This window comes from Megalobrama amblycephala, linkage group LG18 (genome assembly GCF_018812025.1).
Source record: "Megalobrama amblycephala isolate DHTTF-2021 linkage group LG18, ASM1881202v1, whole genome shotgun sequence".
Lineage (NCBI taxonomy): Eukaryota > Metazoa > Chordata > Actinopteri > Cypriniformes > Xenocyprididae > Megalobrama > Megalobrama amblycephala.
In genome coordinates this window covers 31,287,939-31,304,491 of record NC_063061.1, presented here as the reverse complement: position 1 = coordinate 31,304,491, position 16,553 = coordinate 31,287,939, and positions in this window count along the sequence as shown.

Here is a 16,553-nt window from a genome sequence, read left to right as displayed (position 1 = left end):
GTTCTCTTTCTCTTCATCCAGTTGTTTTGTCTTGTGGCTGTTCTCAGAGCTCTGAAGCAGTCAGGACCAGGAGAGAGAAGGAGAGAGAGAGAGGAGGAAAATCACATGAAGAGAAGAGCGTTTCATCTCATTCTAATAACCACTTTAACCTTAGTTGTCATGTTTGTACCTTTTGTTATCACAGGATTCTACACTGCTCTGCAACAGCAAGAACAGAAAGGAGTTTCACTGATCTGGTTGCTTAGTCTTAGTTGTTTCATTCTGGCTGGTTTTGTGCAACCTGTTCTTTATCTGCACAGGGTTGGGAAACTCTTCTACCTCTGTTCTTCATAAAGTGAATGTTTTAATGCTTTAAATAAACTTTGATTTACACTGTCTTTGTGAAAACTGCAAACTGCATTGTTTTCTATGCAAATGATACTAAAAGGAAAGGATGTTTCTATATAAGTGTAGTATAAGTAAGTTCTGTAATTGAAAAGCAATTTCGGAACTGTGAATTTCAGGGAATATAATACAAATATCACAATCAGATTTTATTTATTGTTGATTGGTTTAAATCCTAACACTATATGCTCATAGTCCTTAAACAATATCTGATCTCAGTGACATGCATGTCACGTATTGAGGAATAAAATTGAATGAAATAAAATTGAATAAAAGGTTTGTCACCTGAAGATTGAACACCCAGGCTCTGTGGTCCAACTTAAATATCTGTTCTTTTCTTTGCTGACTGATTTCAAAGCTGTCACTACATTTTTGCATGACTTGGTATTGTATTTCACTTAAAACACCAAATATGTACAGTAATGTCATATATAGCTTCAAATATTATTTCAAACATTTTTATTCATCTAAAACCAGTTTAGTAGTATTGCTGTTGTGGAAATGCTGTTGGATTTTGTTTCTTTGTGAGGTGAACTTTGCAGTATGAAAAGGTATTTTTGTGTGTTTGTTCTAGGTTTTTTTTTTTTTTTTTTTTTTTGTGGTTTATGCTCTGTATTGGTTGACATTCAGCTTTGCTTATACAGTTTTTACATGGCTAAAAAGAACCTTCCCTGATTTCTTTTCATCAATTGAACATCATAGCCCAGAAGATGATTTGCATTAATGTAAATATATCAGAAACTTTCAAATGTGAATTTTCCACATTTATGTAAACTGTATAGGTTTGTATTCAAATGTTTTGTTTTTCATGTAATATGTAGCACATACATCCTTGTGACAGCATGTATAAATATCCAAGGCAGTTTAGAGATTTACAGTGATCCAGAGAGACAACCTTCACTCTTCAGGTGACAAAGCCCTTTTTAAAATTATTTATATTATTTATTACTGAGGGTTTTTTTCCAACCCAAATAATATATTACAATGTTTCTGTGGTTATCAATCAGAGTATAATAATTATGGGCAAGTTTATATTAGCTATTATGTAAATTGTGTTGAGATCTATTTGTTTCACAGAAGAGAAGTTACGGAACATTTATCATTGGTTTATCCATTGTGTTTTACTTTTGTTTTAACTATTGTAAACATTAGTAAATTGGCAAGTTAGCTTTATAATTGCTTAAGAATATAAATCTTTTAAAATGCAATGTAAATATAACAGCAGATGCCATGGTTTTCCATGAAACCGTGCAGTGAATCTTAGAATTGAATTATATTTCAAAATAATACTTTATAGTATTTAACACACCACTTTCTTTATATAATGTGAGGTGTGTCTTTTGTTGACTGGCTGTGATTTGATTGATATTTTGATCGTTTCATCCAGTCATCAGAGCAGATGAACGGCTCCAGTGGGAACTTCACCTCACCTGAGGTTCAATCTTACAGCAACATCACAACACAAACATCTTCATCACTGCAGATTATTATGCTATGCTTTAATCTATTCTCTGGTCTTCCTACATACTCCTATGTTATGTGGCTTATTGTCAGAGGAAGAAATGGAGTTGCATCAGAATTTTTCAACTTCAATCTCAATGTTTGTGAGATCTTTTTCTCAATGTCTTCTTTGGCTTTTCTGCTGTCAGTAAAGTTTCCAATTTTTATGACAATACAGAGACTTTCACTCGGACTAGCCATCACCATTCGTCCTCTGTTTCAGTGTCTGATCTGCGTTGAGCGTTACCTGGCAGTGGTTCATCCTATAACTTTTCTGAAGTACAAGTCATTTAGATATAAATTAGTCTGTTCTGTTGTTGTCTGGCTGTTGGGTGCTGGCTCCTGTTTGTTCACTCTGTTTATCTTTCCCTTAAACAACATTTTAGCATTTACATGGTTTGTCCTTCTGCAGTTTCTCCTCTTCCTCTCCTTTCAGTTGTTCTGCTGTGTGGCTGTTCTCAGAGCTCTGAAGCAGTCAGGACCAGGAGAGAGAGGGAGAGAGAGAGAGGAGGAAAACCACATGAAGAGAAGAGCGTTTTATGTTATTATGATAACTAGTGTGACAATGGTCATCATATATGCCCCTTTCATCATCTCATCAATCATCTGTATTCTGTTACAACAAGACTTTTTAGTTGTCTTGCCTATTAGTTTTGCTTTTTTTATTCTGGGTGGCTTTGTTCAGCCTATTCTATACCTGCACCGTTCTGGGAAATTCTCCCACCTCTGTTAAGCATATGCAATCGTTTCACAAAAATGCATTTTGCATTTATTGTATTTGCTCATTTATTTTTGTTAACCTTTATTTCTGAACATTAAAAAGGTATGCTTATTTCAATCTAAATAAGAGTCTTTAATCCCAGATTTCATTAGGTTGTTATTGCATTAGGACATATATTTCAATTAGATTACATTAATGGGTTTAAATGAGTGACACTGATGAACAACTCCAAAACAACATCATACATTCACAAAGCAGCAGATTACAGTTGTCAGTACTTTATCTATTTGAGTGCTTAATGCTTACTTTCACAAAATTGACAATCGGATTCTGTAACAATTTTCATGTTTCATATGTGTTGAGGGTTTTCGTGTAAGGTTTGATAACTCAGAGTCGGAGATATGGACTATGTCATCTGTCAATCTTCCACCAGAGCTGCTCTCGTCAAATTTGTGCTCTGCACGCACTCAGATATAAAAACAATGACAGTTAAATTTGATGGATTTAAGTCACTTCATTCACCATGACTATGGCTACAGGTGATATTCCTGACTATCCACCTTATCTTTCAACGTGAATGTGTGAGACATTCCGATTTATTAGCCGCTACAGGGAATTAATGAGAAGAATATCAAAGAAAGTGCAGTAAACTGTAAAACTGTTTGCGTGCGTGATTATAAGACAATACATTAAAATAAAATGGTAAGAAATACTAGTTTGCAATACACTCAAAAAAAAGATTTTTTGATGCTGCTCAGTTTATTTAAACAATTTATTTTGATTCAACACCATTGTATCAGGTTTCTGGTTTAAATGTGACTGATATTTATTCATGTTAAATTGACTTGAAACGATTACTCTTTGACTTAACTTGATGTTTTCATATTGGAATAACATTGATTTAAATCAAGTAAACCCAACCAGGACTCAGTCAAACAGGATTTTCACTTCCCATCATGCTTTGCAAAGGGGCTGAACTATGAGTGTAAATGTTGAAATAAAATGTTATTTTAAGCAGTTTTTAGGAAGATGAGAAAATGGAAAGACTTTGGTAACACTTTAGAATAACTCACGCTATGAAGCATTAGTTAAGCATTAGTAAATAGTTAATTCATCATTTATAAAACATTAATAGACATTAGTAAGCCATTTATAAATACAGCTATAAATGCTTTGTTCTTGATTTAAAAGGATATCTATAATGAGTTTAATAATTGTATTTTCATACTTTATTAATGATCAATTTATCATTTCTAAATTATGTATTACATTATTCACAAACCAGTAATTTAAAAGTTGTCAGTGGTTCATAAGCTCATTTTGGAAGTGTATAAAATATTTAAATGTACATTTATGCATCTTATTATTTAGACATATAGTATTAGTCAGTGTGTTAATAAACGCTTTATTAACATATTCCTAGTGTCAAAACTACCTCAGTACTAACTTTAAAACATTAGAGAACAGCAGTGCAGAAGATCACTGAACCTTTAAATCTCATTTATAAAAGCTTTACAAAGCATGAATAGTCCTCACTTTAGATGAGCTCACAAAAATAGTTAACTGACCACTTCTAAATGTTTTATAACTACCTGAATTAATCATTAATTGCAGTAGGAATATGTGTTAATAAAACATTTACTAACACACTAAGTAACTATTACTATGTGTCTAAATAATAAGATGTATAAATGAATGTTTAAATAGTTTATTAATCATTTACTTACACTTACTAAATGAACTACTGACAACTCCTAAATAACTGGTTTGTAAATAATGTAATACTTAATTTAGAAATGATAAATTGATTATTAATAAAGTATGAAAATACAATTATTAAACACATTATAGATATGCTTATAAATCAAGAACAAAGCAATTATAGCTGTATTTATAAACTACTTACTAATGTCTATTAATGCTTTATAAGTGATGAAATAACTATTAACTAATGCTTAACTAATGCTTCATAGTGTGCAGTTATTATAAAGTGTTACCAAGACTTTTTAATGTTTACTGTTCTATTATGTTGGTATTTAAAAGTTTCTGTTAATTAATAGTTTTAGGGTTACCATTGTGGTGAATTGTTGCACTTGTGCTTGGGTTGAGGACATGGCTAACAAACTTTCAAATTACTTTAAAAGAAAGTAATCACTGTGGTAGTGCTCTGGGTTGCATTTCCCAAAAGCACTGTAAGTCTATGTTGATTGTAAAACCATTGCCACCAATGGACTTATGATCAATTTAGGCTTTATGATGTTTTTGGTCAAGGCAAATTAGGATGAGTCCACTATCACATCTAGATTTCTAACACAGAACATCACAAAAGTTATATAAATCACAAAATTAAACAAGAAGAATTAATTGTAACAATCAATGTATATGAAAACAATTTATTTTTTATTTATTTATTTATTGATTTTTATTGATTTTCCAAAACATTGCAAATTAGTTGGGCTGACACTATTAAATTAAGCTGTGCCCAACCATAGTAAATAAGTTGAATCAACCTTAATAAATTAAGTTGACCCAACGTAAGTACATTAAATTGGAATAACAGAATTGCATAATGCTGAAATAAAGCAACTTAATCATGTGGAAATCCTTTCCATGATTTTTTTATGTTCGTTCAAAGAGTTATTTTTTTGAGTGTATCAAGCAGCATAACAAGCTTTTTTGTACAGCAAAAAATTACTGGAAGCGAATGACACCGGAAGCCAGGCACATTAAATTTACAAATGGCTGCACCCACTCTTACCTGAAAAAATAAGGTGGATAGCGAGGAGGGAAGTTAAAAATCGCCTCAGTCCACTAATATAGTTTTTACACTGAAAGTGTGAATGAAAAGAAGTGAGCAAATTCAGACATTGTTGCCTTTAATTGCTTGCTTTAATCATGTGAAACTTAGCAAACAGCTCCAGTAGTGAAAAGATGTAGGCTATCTTGAGACTAGCATGTATATTAGTTCACTTTAAAATGAAAATTACCCCATGATTTAATCACCCTCAAGCCATCCTAGGTGTATATGACTTTCTTCTTTCAGACGAATACAATCAGAGTTATATTAATAAACACCCTGATGCTTCCAAGCTTATAATGGCAGTGAACGGAGGACACGATTTTGAAGCTAAAAAAGTTCATTCATCCATCATAAACACACTCCCTACAGCTCCGGGGGTTAACAAAGGCCTTCTGAAGTGAAGCTATGCATTTGTGTAACGACTTTCTGGCAAACTTACACGATGGCAAGACGTATTACGCTTCGCCATGACGTATATCTCGTAAGTTTCATTTTAGATGTAAGTAGAATCCGTATGGCCGGACAGGGGCGCCGCTAAGTACCGGTTACATGTGAGAAGTGCCGATGCGCGAGAAGTGCGTACTGGCAGTGGGAAGCGGGCCCTTAGAATCATACACACACACACACACGTTTTTAATGACATTTTTCTCTCATTTTTAAGAATTTAAAATGGTACACTTCCCAGAATGGCAAAATTTCTAGACTTGTCAGACTTTTTAACTTCTCCTTTACAAACCTTTAAACAAAGTACCAAAATCAGGGAAAATCTACTTTGACCTTTCCTTCAGAAAAGAAAACCCACTTCATGTAGCATATATAATTTGTAATTTCATTATAATAAAGAATCGCTGCATGAGCCCAATACTGCTGTTACCACCATCACGTCAGGTATTTTGGAGAATACTGTTAAATCTATTTGTTCATTTTTAACATTGGTAATTATTATTAAAGAAAAACTTTTGTGTTGACTTGTTTATTTGTGTTACTTAGTACTTTGAACTTTGTGCAGTGTTCTGAATTGCATTCTTGTCTTCTGTTGACTGTAAATTTTGGATGAGAGCTTCAGCTAAATATATTAAATGGAAATATCATTATATTATATAATGCTGAACAGGCCTATTCAAATAGTTAGAAATGTCTTTAAATCTTCTTATTCTCATATCTGTATTGTGGTATAATGTGTGATAGTATGTACAACCTTACAAAATCTGCCAGCTACCCACTATTCAGTTACAAAACTTTTTTATTGTAAAACTATGAAGTACTATGAAGTTTTTGAACTGTTAACAAATTAATTAATAAATTTCTCATCTTCACATGATTAGTTCTATAATATAATATGATACTCAAACAAAGCATCACGGGTCTTTTTTAACTGGATGTCCGCTCAATGCGCTCATGCATAATATTTGCCTAGATTCATTGCTTCATTCATTGACAACATATTCAGCATTGAATCTGGAGTCAGAACTGCATTGTTCATCTTACAAGGCAGAGACTGAAGATTTGATCACCAAAATTCAGGTATACCTAACTTTTTTGATAAACGTCTAATGTTTTGACTAATGTATTAAATATGGCTGTTTATTATATGTTATATATTATAATATTATGTATTATCTCAAGGTTGTAAAAGCAGAATATAAATATAATAATAAAAATATAATATGTAATAATAAAAATATTTTAAGATATTGTTTGCTTATTATTTATTAACCATGGAAATATAAACAATTCAGGAGGATCAAGGGTATATTCTGAGGGTATATTCTGATGTGCATAACCCTATATTACAGCAAGTGTGTTGTCAATGTTGTGTTTTATTGCTAACTTGCAGTCTCAAGGTACATATTCATTGTTGGTTTGCGTTACAGTATCTCACAGAAGTGAGTACACCCCTCACATTTTTGTAAATATTTTATTATATCTTTTCATGTGACAACACTGAAGAAATGACACTTTGCTACAATGTAAAGTAGTGAGTGTACAGCTTGTATAACAGTGTAAATTTGCTGTCCCCTCAAAATAACTCAACACACAGCCATTAATGTCTAAACCGCTGGCCACAAAAGTGAGTACAACCCTAAGTGAAAATATCCAAACTGGGCCCAAAGTGTCAATATTTTGTGTGGCCACCATTATTTTCCAGCATTGCCTTAACCATCTAGGGCATAGAGTTCATCAGAGCTTTACAGGTCGCCACTGGAGTCCTCTTCCACTCCTCTGTGACGTCATCACGGAGCTGGTGGGTGTTAGAGACCTTGCGCTTCTCCACCTTCTGTTTGAGGATGCCCCACAGATGCTCAATAGGGTTTAGTTTTGGAGACATGCTTGGCCAGTCCATCACCTTCACCCTCAGCTTCTTTAGCAAGGCAGTGGTCGTCTTGGAGGTGTGTTTGGAGTCATTATCATGTTGGAATACTGCCCTGCGGCCCAGTCTCCGTATGGAAGGGATAATGCTCTGTTCATCCATGGTTCTTAAATGAACTGTAGCTCCCCAGTGCCGGCAGCACTCATGCAGCCCCAGACCATGACACTCCCACCACCATACTTGACTGTAGGCAAGACACACTTGTCTTTGTACTCCTCACCTGGTTGCCACCACAAACGCTTGACACCATCTGAACCAAATAAGTTTATCTTGGTCTCATCAGACCACAGGACATGGTTCCAGTAATCCATGTCCTTAGTCTGCTTGTCTTCAGCAAACTGTTTGCAGGCTTTCTTGTGCATCATCTTTAGAAGAGGCTTCCTTCTGGGATGACAGTCATGCAGACCAATTTGATGCAGTGTGTGGCGTATGGTGGCACTGACAGGCTGACCCCCCACCCCTTCAACCTCTGTAGCAATGCTGGCATCTCTCATATGTCTATTTCCCAAACACAACCTCTGGATATGATGCTTAGCACATGCACTCAACTTCTTTGGTTGACCATGGTGAGGCCTGTTCTGAGTGGAACCTGTCCTGTTAAACCGCTGTATGGTCTTGGCCACCGTGCTGCAGCTCAGTTTCAGGGTCTCGGCAATCTTTTTATAGGCTACGCCATCTTTTTTCAGATCCTCAGAGAGTTCTTTGCCATGAGGTGCCATGTTGAACTTCCAGTGACCAGGGCTGCGTTCCACTCCAGTTTTAGACACGCACTCGCGAACTTCCCTACACACTTCCCCTCGGGGGAATCCCTGCCGCCATTTTGAAGTGCGTTCCACTTTGTGAAGTGGACGCGGGAAGTTTACATGGACAGACCCTCGCTCCCTCGATTTTAACCAAGGGAGCGAGTCTACTTCACATGTACACTTCAGGCAGCTCCATAACCCACAATGCAACACGATTATGACATCACCGCATATCGCGTTTAATTTACCCTACCACAAACAATTCTATGATATATTAATTATTTTTTAAAACATTTAAAACACACATATATACATATAGAATGCTGTATTAAACAAATTTGTACGGGGAAAAAATAAATAATAAATCAGCTCCATTGCGGATTCCAAGTGATCAAGGGCTTAGGACGTTCCAGTTCAGCCCATTGCAAAGGTTCTGCCAGAAGTGGGCACTCATGCAACGTAAGCAATGACGTACATCCGAGTCAACGAGACCGAGGGAAGTTAGCGAGGGAAGGGCATTTAAAAACCGAACTGGAACGCAGCCCAGTACGAGAGAGTGAGAGGGATAACACCAAATTTAATACACCTGCTCCCCATTCACACCTGAGACCTTGTAACACTAACGAGTCACATGACACCGGGGAGAGAAAATGGCTAATTGGTCCCAATTTGGACGTTTTCACTTAGGGGTGTACTCACTTTTGTGGCCAGTGGTTTACACATTAATGGCTGTGTGTTGAGTTATTTTGAGGGGACAGCAAATTTACACTGTTATACAAGCTGTACACTCACTACTTTACATTGTAGCAAAGTGTCATTTCTTCAGTGTTGTCACATGAAAAGATATAAAAAAAATTGAGAAGAAAAGATATTGTTTTCTGACATGCATTTGTTGTACGGTATATAATTATATTCTTTCAGCAATACTGCTGTAATAGTCCTATTGCTGTTTTTCACCATATTAAATGAATCTGAACCAGTCTCTGAACCAAAAAGTTTGATGAACGTGACTCTTCTTTTATTTTTTGTGCAGGTTCAAACACAGTCAGTCACGTGATGAACATCTCAATGGAAACTAACAAAACTCCAACATGTAACATGACCAGTTTTCAGGGAGATAAAATGCTGCCTTATGATGTTGCATTAAATGCCATCCAATTCCTGTTCGGTCTTCCTACACACTCCTACATTGTGTGGCTCATTGTCAGAGGAAGAAGAACAGGAATTGCATCTGAATTCTTCACTCTGAACATCTCTGTTTGTGAGATTATGTTATGTCTGCGCTCATTGTATGCTTCAATGCTCAATATATTTCCAAGGCTCTGGACCATTGTGATATTTTTATCAGGATTTGTCATCACCGGCCGTTTCTTTTATTGTCTGATGTGTGTTGAGCGTTACCTGGCAGTGGTTCATCCTGTAACCTTTCTGAAGTTCAAACCTCTCAGATACAAAGTTGCATGTTCCATTTTGACCTGGCTGATGATTGCTCTCCATTGCGTGTTTTCTCTGGTTACACGCAACTGTTTTACCAAAACTTTTATATACTTTTACATAATACAGTACTTATTCTTCATCTCCATAAACCTGTTCTGCTGTGTGGCTGCTCTCAGAGCTCTGAAGCAGTCAGGACCAGGAGAGAGAGGGAGAGGGAGAGAGGAGGAAAACCACATGAAGAGAAGAGCGTTTCATCTCATTCTAATAACTACTGGGTCTTTACTAATCATGCATGTTCCGAGTTTATTTGTGACTTTACAAAATATTCTGCCAATGCAGAGAATTCCACTACTGGATTCATTAGGTCGCACATGTTTCATTCTGCCTGGTTTTGTGCAACCTTTTCTCTACATTCATAGAGTTGGCAAACTGCCCTTCTGTAAGTCTCTGTAATTGACATAACCCTCGTCATTTATTACCTTACTACTTCAACAGCACTTCACAAAAAGTAGTTGGTGGGTAACAGATGTCATAACACGTCTTGTTCATTGTTTGTTCTTCTCAATAAAAACAAATGTCATGTGCGCTGATTTCCATGGAGCTGCCATAAATGTCAAACTTCCATCTATGGTATAAATGGCATGAAAATGTTTTTGCCAGCAGTATGAACAGACATAGATAGATAGAAGGCATATGTTTAACTTATATGACTATATTTTAATATATTTAATATGCACTCTTAGAAGGAAAGGTTTAATATAGAACTTTAAAGGGGTCACCATAATGGGGTCCTTTTATGGATTTAGTTTTAATTAATTTTCTTTATTCTTTTTGAATTTTAATTACATTTTTATGAATTAAGCAACTCATAAAAGTACTAATATAATAACCCATTAAACATGAAAGTATTATGCAATAATTTAAGACCTTACTCCTTAAATGGCTGCCACCGCAATTCAGAGAATAGGATCTGTTGGATTAACATCACCTAAATTCACCAATTTCTCCTGAAATACATAAAAGTAAGGCACTGGTGAACTGGGGAAAGAACAAAGTAAACTGTATAGTTAACTACACAATATCTGATATAAAACATGTATAAAACAAATTTTAACTGAAGAAATTATTATTATTATTATTATTATTATTATTATCGCTTTCCATAATCATCAGTGTCTATTTAACAAAAAGTATGTTTGGCTAGTAGCCTATTTAAAGTCTATTTAAATGTCTGAAACTGAAAATAAACTTTATGTGGTTGAAAACACTGAATACTTGTGATATGAAAAGCACTGATTTGAGGGGCAATGCCCTCTTGGAGCAGGCCTGATCTATTCATTTACTTTATAAAGAGCTATAGTGTCCTGCTATTGTTCTTTAATTAGAAAATATATGCGTGCACTTATTTAACAAAAAACATTACAAACAAAAATATCTTATATTTTTTGTTTGTTTGTGGTTTTGCATTTTCATTTCAGCAGCAACGCTGTATACTTCTGTGCCTATAAATATATTACATGGAAATATCATTATATAATATAATGCTGAACAGGCCTATTCAAATAGTTATAAATGTCTTTCAAGTGTATTGTGGTATAATGTGTGATGGTAATGGAATACTGAAATTGGGGGAAATTGTAAAGATGTATGTTCAACCTAACAAAATCTGTCAGTCACAAAACTTTTTATTGCAAAACTATGCTTACTATGAAGTTTTTGAACTATTAACAAATTAATTATTTTCTCATCTTCACATGATTAGTTCTATAATATAATATGACACTCAAACAAAGCATCACAGGTCTTTTTGAAATGGATGTCCGCTCAATGTGTTCATGCATAATATTTGCCTAGATTCATGATTGATTCATGATTGATGATTGCTCTCTATTGTGTGTTTTCTCTGGTGCTGCATTCATTGACAACACATTCAGCAGTGAATCTAGAGTCAGAACTGCATTATTCATCTTACAAGGCAGATACTGAAGATTTGATCATCAAAATTCAGGTATACCTACCTTTTTTGATAAATGTCTAATGTTTTGACTAATGTATTAAATATGGCTGTTTATTATATATTATATAATATTATATATTATCTCAAGGTGGTAAAAGTAGTATGTGACAGTATGGTTTATATATATATATATATATATATATATATATATATATATATACAGTTTTTTGCTTTTCAGGAGTGTTTGAATGAGACTCATATAATAATGGTCATCACTTGTCTAGATGAGAAAGCCACTATAATGAAAATATTTTAAGATATTGTTTGCTTATTATTTATTAAACTTGGAAATATAAACAATTCAGGAGGATCTTTATGTTTTTTATGTTTTGTGCAGGTTCAAACACAGTCAGTCATATGATGAACATCTCAATGGAAACTGACAAAACTCCAACATGTAACACAACCATGCAGGCAGCTAAAATGATGCCATATGATGCTGCAATACATGCCATCCATTTCTTGTTCGGTCTTCCTACACACTCCTTCATTGTGTGGCTCATTGTCAGAGGAAGAAGAACAGGAATTGCATCTGAATTCTTCACTCTGAACATCTCCGTTTGTGAGATTATGTTATGTCTGCGCTCATTGTCTGCTTCAATGCTCAGTATATTTCCAAGGCTCTGGACCATTGTGATGTTTTTATCAGGATTTGTCATCACCGGCCGTTTCTTTTATTGTCTGATGTGTGTTGAGCGTTACCTGGCAGTGGTTCATCCTGTAACCTTTCTGAAGTTCAAACCTCTCAGATACAAAGTTGCATGTTCTATTTTGACCTGGCTGATGATTGCTCTCTATTGTGTGTTTTCTCTGTTTACACTCAACTGTTTTACCCAAACTTTTACATACTTTTACATAATACAGTTCTTATTCTTCACCTCCATAAACCTGTTCTGCTGTGTGGCTGCTCTCAGAGCTCTGAAGCAGTCAGGACCAGGAGAGAGAGGGAGAGGGAGAGAGGAGGAAAACCACATGAAGAGAAGAGCGTTTCATCTCATTCTAATAACTACTGGGTCTTTACTAATCATGCATGTTCCGAGTTTATTTGTGACTTTTCAGTATATTCTGCCAATGCAGAGAATTCCACAACTGGATTCATTAAGTCTCACATGTTTCATTCTGCCTGGTTTTGTGCAACCTTTTCTCTACATTCATAGAGTTGGCAAACTGCCCTTCTGTAGGTCTCTGTAATTGACATAATCCTCGTCATTTATTACCTTACTACTTCAACAGCACTTCACAAAAAGTAGTTGGTGGGTAACAGATGTCATAACACGTCTTGTTCATTGTTTGTTCTTCTCAATAAAAACAAATGTCATGTGCGCTGATTTCCATGGAGCTGCCATAAATGTCATTCTTCCCTATATGATATAAATGGCATGAAAATGTTTTTGCCAGCAGTATGAAGAGACATATAGAAGACATATGTTAAACTTATATAACTATATTTTAATCCGTGTTGGGCACGTAACTTAAAAATTAATAGTTATTAATATAGTTTCTAGTTACTTTTGCGTTACAGTAACTATTGCGTTACTTTAAAAAAAATTAAAATATGTCAGATAACTTGGATGCCCCTAATATATTATATATAAGTGTAAAAAGAAATTACTCTTCATCCGACTCGTGACTCATGATCCGCTCTTTCTCTGTACTGTACTATACTATACTATACGTGTTGGTAGCCATTAAAGAAAACTTAGTTTCATATTTATGTTTAAATAGTCCTATGTTATGTTTTAAATTCATCTATTTGATTACGAAAAGTGAACAGCATGAGTAAGATGCATCATAAGATGTGCAATATATCGGGAGACATGGAGTGGGTCGGACATGATTTTGACCACTTCATTAAGTTTTGTGTCTTGTAGAAAGCCTTTCTTTAAAGTGAATTTCATTTTGTAAAAATTGTATCTTAATTTTAATCAATGTTTCATCAACCAATTGCCTGGATTTAATAAATAAGAAGCATATATAGCAGACAATATAATCATAATTCATTTAATAAGATAAATTAAGTCAATAAATGTGCTCACCTTGCATAATAAACATAACATTTTTAAGCACACTACACTTAAAAATATTATGTAACAGTGAAAAATTCAAATGATTTGTATTTACATAAAGAAATTTTGTCAGCTTTACTTGAATTTCTTTTGTTCATACAACTAAATTGTACAAATGACTCAATATAGTTGACACTTGAATAATATATAATAATATATTGACACTTCTTTTTTAAGTAAATCCAACAATTAATTTTTTTGAGTGAAGGTCTTCACAGGGAAGTCTGTCTCTAGGGCTTGTCTAGTTGTCATGATCTCCATTGACATGCAGGGATATTGTGGTCGCCACTAGGTGCAGGTCCACCATCTGGTCTGGATACTGACCAGATCTGACTACGGTAACCTTGGAATAAGGAAAGAGACTAATATAAGGGTAGATGCCATTCTTCTTACGATGTAACAAGTACATCGGGTGTCATGGGAAGTGTTCCCGGTTCTAGTTGACCTAATTTAAGTTCGTTTTTTTCAGTGTTCTGTGAATAAGTAATCATATACAGCTTGTCACTGAAATGAATATGCAAAACCACAAAGAAACAAAAAATTATGAGACACAATTTTTATATATATATACGATTTTTTGTTTGTTAAATAAGCACACACATATTTAACGACAATAGCAGGACACTGTAGCTCTTTATAAAGTAAATAAATAAATGAATAGTGAGTACACTCTTAGAAAAAAGGTTCTATATAGAACGCTAGGGTTATAGATTTCATTTTGGAACACCTTTTATACCAAAAGGGTTCTATATAAGAAGAAATGGATCAAATAATTGCATAATACTTTGGTGTTTAATGGCTTATTTGATTTTTTTTATAGTGATTTTTTTTACAAGCTGCTTAATTCATAAAAATGTAATTAAAATGCAAAATGAATAATAATAATAAAAATATCTATAAAATGACCCCATTAAGGTAACCCCTTCTATAAAGAAAGTTCTAAAAAAAAAAAGTGTCTATTTACATATATTAAAATATAGTTATATAAATTAAACATATTTGTCTTCCTATATATGTCTGTTCATACCTGCTGGAGAAAACATTTTCATGCCATTTATATCATATAGTGAAGATTGACATTTATGGCAGCTCCATGGAAATCAGCACACATGACATTTGTATATATTGAGAAGAACAAACAATGAACAAGACGTGTTATGACATCTGTTACCCACCAACTACTTTTTGTGAAGTGCTGTTGAAGTAGTAAGGTAATAAATGATGAGGGTTAAGTCAATTACAGAGACCTACAGAAGGGCAGTTTGCCAACTCTATGAATGTAGAGAAAAGGTTGCACAAAACCAGGCAGAAAGAAACATGTGAGACTTAATGAATCCAGTTGTGGAATTCTCTGCATTGGCAGAATATTTTGTAAAGACACAAATAAACTCGGAACATGCATGATTAGTAAAGTAACAGTAGTTATTAGAATGAGATGAAACGCTCTTCTCTTCATGTGGTTTTCCTCCTCTCTCCCTCTCCCTCTCTCTCCTGGTCCTGACTGCTTCAGAGCTCTGAGAGCAGCCACACAGCAGAACAGGTTTATGGAGGTGAAGAATAACAACTGTATTATGTAAAAGTATGTAAAAGTTTTGATAAAACAGTTGCGTGTAACCAGAGAAAACACGCAATAGAGAGCAATCATCAGCCAGGTCAAAATGGAACATGCAACTTTGTATCTGAGAGGTTTGAACTTCAGAAAGGTTACAGGATGAACCACTGCCAGGTAACGCTCAACACACATCAGACAAAAAAAGAAACGGCCGGTGATGACAAATCCTGATAAAAACATCACAATGGTCCAGAGCCTTGGAAATATATTGAGCATTGAAGCATACAATGAGCGCAGACATAACATAATCTCACAAACAGAGATGTTCAGAGTGAAGAATTCAGATGCAATTCCTGTTCTTCTTCCTCTGACAATGAGCCACACAATGTAGGAGTGTGTAGGAAGACCGATCAGGAATTGGATGGCATATATTGCAACATCATAAGGCAGCAATTTTTTATCTCCCTGCAAACTGGTCATGTTACATGTTGGAGTTTTGTTAGTTTCCATTGAGATGTTCATCTTGTGACTGACTGTGTTTGAACCTGCACAAAAAATAAAAGAAGAGTCACGTTCATCAAACTTTTTGGTTCAGAGACTGGTTCAGATTCATTTAATATGGTGAAAAACAGCAATAGGACTATTACAGCAGTATTGCTGAAAGAATATAATTATATACCGTACAACAAATGCAAACAATATCTTTTCTTCTCAATACTGTTTTTAATGAGTTTCTATGAACATTTATTCTCACAATGAACAATGTACATTAAAGTTGTCTATAACAGCCTGCCTGGTGAAGAAATGAAAAGAATAAAAACACAAGGGACCATAAAACATAAATCATATATTAACGCAAATCAACAATGAATATGTACCTTGAGAGTGCAAGTTAGCAATAAAACACAATTAACATCGACAATAGACTTGCCGTAATATAGGGTTATGCACATCAAAATATA